Below are 6,704 nucleotides of genomic sequence, written 5' to 3' on the forward strand. Positions count from 1 at the left end.
ACCTCCACAAGGAAGACTATGAGAAGCTACAAAAAGAAATTTAAAACGACACAAAAAAGTGGAAGGACATCCCATGTTCCTGGACTAGAAAAATTAATATAATCAAAATGGCAATTCTACCCAAATTAATCTACATATTTAATGCAATGCCAATCAAAGTATCAGACACATTCTTCACAGATGTACAAAAGACAATCATAAAATTCCTCTGGAATCCTAAAAGACCCCATATTGCCAAAACAATTCTACACAAGAAGAGTGGAGTGGGTGGCATTCCACTCCCTGACCCAAAAATATACTACAAAGCTGTGGTAATCAAAATAGCATGATACTGGCACACAAACAGATAGGAAAATCAATGGAACAGAATGGAGTCCCCAGAAATAAATGCCCAAACATACAGACAACTGATTTTTGACAAGGGATACCAGTCAATCCAGTGTGAAAAGGAAAACCTTTTCAGCAAATGGTGCTGGGAAAAACTCAATTTCCACCTGTAGAAAGATGAATCCAAACCCCTGTCTCTGAACTTTGACAAAAATCAAGTCAAGGTGGACCAAGGATCTAAATCTAAGACCTCAAACTATAAAACTGCTCCTGGAAAACACTGGGGAAACTCTGGGAGACATTGGTGTAAGGAAAGACTTCTTAAATAAGACCCCCAAAGCACAGTCAATAATCCCCAAAATAGACAAGTGGGATTACATCAGACTAAGAAGTTTCTGCATGGCAAAAGACACAGTAATTAGTGTGAATCGACAGCCCTCAGAATGGGAAAATATTTTTGATAATTATGCATCAGATAAGGGTCTAATAAGCAGAATATACAAGGAACTCAAGCTGCTGTATGGAAAAAAAATATGATCAGCCCTATTAAAAGATGGGAGAAGGAGTTGAAAAAAAAAACACTCTCTAAAGATGACATATGAATAGCTAAAAGGCATGTGAAAAATGCTCAACATCCCTCATTGTAAGGGAAATGCAGATCAAAACAACACTGAGATACCACCTAACCCCGTTCAGAATGGCTAAGATTAAAAAAATAAAAAGTTATAAGTGTTGGTGGGGATGTGGTGAAAGGGGAACTCTTTTACACTGCTGGTGGAAATGGAAATTGGTCCCGCCACTGTGGAGAACAATTTGGAGATTCCTCAAAAATCTACAAATAGAACTCCCATATGACCCTGCAATCCCACTCGTTGGTATCTACCCAAAGGACAGAAGAATTCTCCATTGGAAAAGTGCTTGCACATCGATGTTTATTGTGGAACTATTCACAATTGCTAAGACATAGAACCAACCGAAATGCCCCCATACGAATGAATGGATTGAAAAAGTATGACACATATACTCTATGGAATACTATTCAGCCATAGAAAACAACACCCTGGCTTTTGACAGAAAGTGGAAGAATATGGAAGATTTATTGCTGAGTGAAGCAAGCCAGGTTATGAAGGCGAGACATTGTATACCCCCACTTAATATATACCGAGTGTCTGTACTCTATAAGTGAAACTGATTGACCTAAGGTTGTACAAACACAAGAGATGGGGGTTAGTGCCAGAAGTGGAGTGTGTGGAGAAGAGGGACCTAAGGAAGGACATTTGGAGGAGGGATACAGAGACAGAGCATTGACGAGTTGGGGAGGTGTGGTATTATTGGTGGAAGATATTCTGATAAACTGGACTGGGGAGAAATGTTCACATATTGAAATGTTCACTTTTTAAGCTAAATAATATGATTGAATTTATATAAAAAATTAAAATAAAAAAGTGAATGAAAAATTAAAAAAGAATTTTACATTTGAATTAAAGATTGTTAAACATGAAAAAAGAAAAAGAAATTAATTAGGGAGAAATAGAAAGACTAAATAGACCAATAACAAGCAATGGGATTGAATCAGTAATTAATAGTCTCCCAAAAAAGGAAAAGCCCAAGTTCTGATGGCTTCACTTCTGAATTCTACAAAAGTATTAAAGAAGATCTAACCCCATTCAAACAGTTTGTAAAGATCCAAAAGCAATGAGCCCCCCCCAAATTTATTCTGTGAATCCTCCATTACCCTTATTCCAGTAATAGGCAAAGAAATAACAAAAAAAGAAACCTACAAATCAATATTCCTGATGAATACTGATGCTAAAATTCTCAACAAGATACTACCAATTTTTTCCAATGACACATTTAAGATTATACACCATGACCAGTAGACTATACTCCAGGGATGAAAGGATGGTTCAATATACACAAAAAATAAATGTAATGCATTAACAGAAGGAAAGATACAAACCATATGATTATATCAATCAATGCAGGAAAAGCATTTGATGAAATACAACATCACTTTGTGATTAAGACTTCCAGCAAAATTGCCATAGAGAGGACATTTCTCAACACAATAAAAGCCCTATATGAAAAATCCATCACTAACATCATACCAAATGGGGAAAATCTGGAATAAGACAAGGCTACCCACTCTCTCCACTCCTTCTCTATATAGTATTGAAAATTCTGAAATCAGACAAGAGAATTTTTAAAAGGCATTAGAATAGGGAGAAAGAAGAAGTAACATTATGTATACTTGCAGATGATGGGATTATATATATTGAATACTCAAATAATTCCTCCCCTCCCCCAAAAAAGAAAAAAAAATCCTGTAAGTGATAAATAAATATAGTAAGGTGGCAGGATACAAAATCAACATGCAAAAATGTATAGCATTTCTATACCCCAACAATGAAAAGACTGATGTAAAACTGAAGACAACAATCCTATTTTCAAAATCCACAAAACGTATAGCATATCTAGTTTATAAAATTAACCAAAGAGCTGAAAGAGCTCTATAAAAAAATAAAACTATGATAAACTAGAAAAGAAAAAATTAAAAATTATACAAAAAAGTGGAAAGATATCTCATGTTCCTGGATTGGAAGAATTAATATAATCAAAATGACAATTCTACCCAAATTAATTTATAAATTCAATGCAACCCTGATTAAATTACTGGAGATATTCTTCACAGAATTAGAAAAACAATCATCAAATTTTTCTGGAATTATAAAAGGCCCCATATCACCAAAGCAGAACTGTACAAAAAGAATAAAGTAGAAGACATCTCACTCCCTGACCCCAATATACATTACAAAGCTGCGATAATCAAAACAGCATGATACTGACACAAAAACAGGTGTGTAGACCTATGGAACAGAGCAGATAACCCAGAAATAAACTCCCAAAATATACAATCAACTGATTTTTGACAAAGGGCACAAGACAATCCAGTGGAGAAAAGAAAATCTCTTCAACAAAAGGTGCTGAGAAAACTGAATATCCACCTGCAAAAACTGAAACTGGACCTCTGTCTCTCACCACTGGCAAAAATTAAATCAAAACAGATCAAAGATCTAAGCCTCATATTATAAAACTCCTGGTGAAAACACAGGGTAAACTCTTGGAGACATCAGAGGCAGAGACTTCTTAAATAATACCTCCAAACCACAGGCAATAATTCCAAAAATAGACTAGTGGAATTACATCAGGTTTAAAAGCTTCTGCATGGCAAAAGAAACAATAATTAGCATGAAGCGGTACCAGCAGTTGGAGTAATAGCTAAGTCACTAGACTGCAATGTAGTCGATTGCAGTTCAAGTCCCAGACCTGGTGGCTTAAACTCACGCCAGGCACGTGTATATGTGCATGCCCAAGATCCCGAGAGGAGAATGGAGGAGAGAAGTGTTGGAGGCATAGCCATCTGCCCTGGGGTGGGACGGGGGATGATTTCTCTCTTTCTGTCTCTCTGTTTCTCTCTGTCTTTCTGGCAAGTGAACATGCCCTACAGTAAAAACTTCTCAAAAAAAAATTGTGAAGCAACAACCCTCAGAATTGGATAATATACATAATATATTATATAGCTTAGATAAGATATTGATAGCCAGACTATACAGGGAACTCAAGCTGCTTACCAGAAAATAATAATAATATAATAATAATAGTAATAATTCCAGTTAAAAGATGAATGAGTGAGTTGAACAGACAACTCTCTAAGGAAGACATATGAACAGTCAAAATGAACATGAAAAGGCTCAACACTCCTTATCATAAGGGAGATGCAGCTCAAAACCACAATGAGATACTACCTAATCCCAGTCAGAATGGCAGAGGTTTCAAAAAAAAAAAAAAAACAACTGGGGGGAAACAGCAGTTAGCGTAATGGCTATGTCGCTGGAGTACCATGTAGTTGACCACGGTTCAAGTCCTGGACCCGGTGGCTTAAACTCACACCAGGCGCATGTGCGTGAGTGCTCAAGATCCTGAGAGGAGAATGGAGGAGAAGGGATTGCGGCGTGACCATCCTCCCGGGGGATGATTTCTCGCTTTCTGTCTCTATGTCTCTCTCTGTCTGTCTGGCGAGCGCACGCGCCCTACAGTGAAAATCTCTCAAAGAAAAAAAAAAAACAACTGGGGACCAGCAGATTGCGTAATGGCTATGTCGCTGGACTCCCATGTAGTTGACCACGGTTCAAGTCCTGGACCCGGTGGCTTAAACTCACACCAGGCGCATGTGCGTGAGTGCTCAAGATCCTGAGAGGAGAATGAAGGAGGAGGGATTGTGGCATGGCCATTCATCCTGGGGGTGATTTCTCGCTTTCTGTCTCTCTGTCTCTCTCTCTCTGTCTTTCTGGTGAGCACACATACCCTGTAGCAAAAAAACTCTCAAAACAAAGCAAAACAAAACAAAACAAACAAAAAACTAATAAGTGCTGGAGGGGATGTGGTGAAAGGGAACACTCCTACACTGTTGGTGGGAATGTAAATTAGTACGGCCACTGTGGAGAACAATATGGAGATTCCTCCAAAACCTCCAAGTAGAACTACCATACAATCTAGCAATTCCACTCCTGGAAATCTACCCAAACACGTAGTTGGAAAAGTACTTGCACATTCATGTTTATTAAGGTATTGTTAACTATTGCTAAGACATGCAGTCAATCCAAATATCTAAGAACAAAATGGACTGAGAAAGTATGGCACATATATACTATGGAATACTACTCAACCATAAAAAACAATGAGACCCTGGCATTTGATAGAAAGTGGATAAATATGGAAGATTCAATGCTAAGCAAAGTAAGTTAGCCTATTAGAGGGAGGCATTATATTTCCCCACTTAATTTATACCCAGTGTCTGCACTCTATGGCAGAAAATGTATCAATGTATGGAGAGCATGAACTATGAATACTAGAGACAGTGAGGTGGGGGAGTGCAAGGGAGGTAATCAGGGGGAAAATATAGCCAAGCATTTAATGGGCACAAAAAATGGAATAGTACCTGTCAATGATAATGTGTTTGTTTGGTAATATCTTTGACTGGACTAATTGTAATGTTCATACTGGGAAAATGTATTTTGTATACTGGCTATCTATTTCCTGAAAGTCTCCCTCCCCCCTCCACAACTACCACTGCATGCATGCTGGGAAAACCATGTCACATGCTGTAAAAAAAGTACAATGATTAAATAAAAATATTAATAATAAAATAAAAATGAATAATGTCACAATCCTATTTCTAGGCATGTAAACAACTATATGCACAGAAGCAGATAATAGAAGATTGTAGAAGTTGTTCAGGGGAGAAAGATAAAGTGATGTGGATTAAGTAATACATTACTACATGGAGAAGAGGAACAAATTTTAGTATAATATACTAAGGTTACAATGACTAACAATACCATAACTGAATAGCTGAGAAAAAGAACTTTAATTCACTGTACATCATTACAGCATACAAAATGAATTTTCCATCCCTGTATACTGGCTCAATCAAGCACATCAACATACATGTAATCAACAAATAATTTTCCATTTCTTATGTCTTGTATATTTTGCCTTTTTTTTTTTCCATCCTTGATTCTCTATCCCTCACCCTCTGCTGTGTCCGACCCTCCTCCCACATTGTCTCTGGTATCCATGGTTGCTTTCTATGCCTTTCTCCCCCATTTAATAGATTTGATAATGAACTTAATTAGTCTAAATATTTGCAATAGCAAGCGCAGCTGACATATACATATACATGAACACAAGTCTGACTTTAGGCATAAACCTCAGTGAGTAGAATGAACATACTATAAAGTAGTACCTAGCTGGGGATATATAGCTTACTGCGGTCATCAAATATGCATTTTTTTTAAATTTCATTAAGAACAGTTTTAGTGTTTTGGGGGGTTTTTTAGTCCTGAAACTTTTTTTATTATTAATTTACATTCATTCCCTGAGCATCATCACAACATACTAAATGTGGTTTCCCATCTAGAATAAACTGCATAGTGGCTTAACCATGCATTTTATCATCAATAATATTCCATTTATACTTTCATATATGTGTGTGTGTGTGTGTGTGTGTGTATATATATATGTATATATTTTACCCCATGTCTGACCCTCTGCCCTTTCCACTCTCTTATTATACTATCTCTGCTGTCTACAATTGTCTTCAATTCCTTTTCCCCCAACATTTTGTTGATCACACAATATCATAAGTAATCTAACTACTTTCAATGGCAAGTTCAGCTGGTAATTTCAAGAAAAGCAGTTTTGAACTGGTAATGGATATTTCCTTGAAACTTAAAGCCTAGAAACAGGTTAGTATTCTGTTCAAATAGTAGGTACATGAATCTATTGACAGCTCAAGACAGGACAAAAATCCTTAA

The sequence above is a fragment of the Tupaia chinensis genome, unplaced genomic scaffold, assembly GCF_000334495.1.
Source record: "Tupaia chinensis unplaced genomic scaffold, TupChi_1.0 Scaffold000651_1, whole genome shotgun sequence".
In the NCBI taxonomy this organism is placed as follows: Eukaryota; Metazoa; Chordata; class Mammalia; order Scandentia; family Tupaiidae; genus Tupaia; species Tupaia belangeri.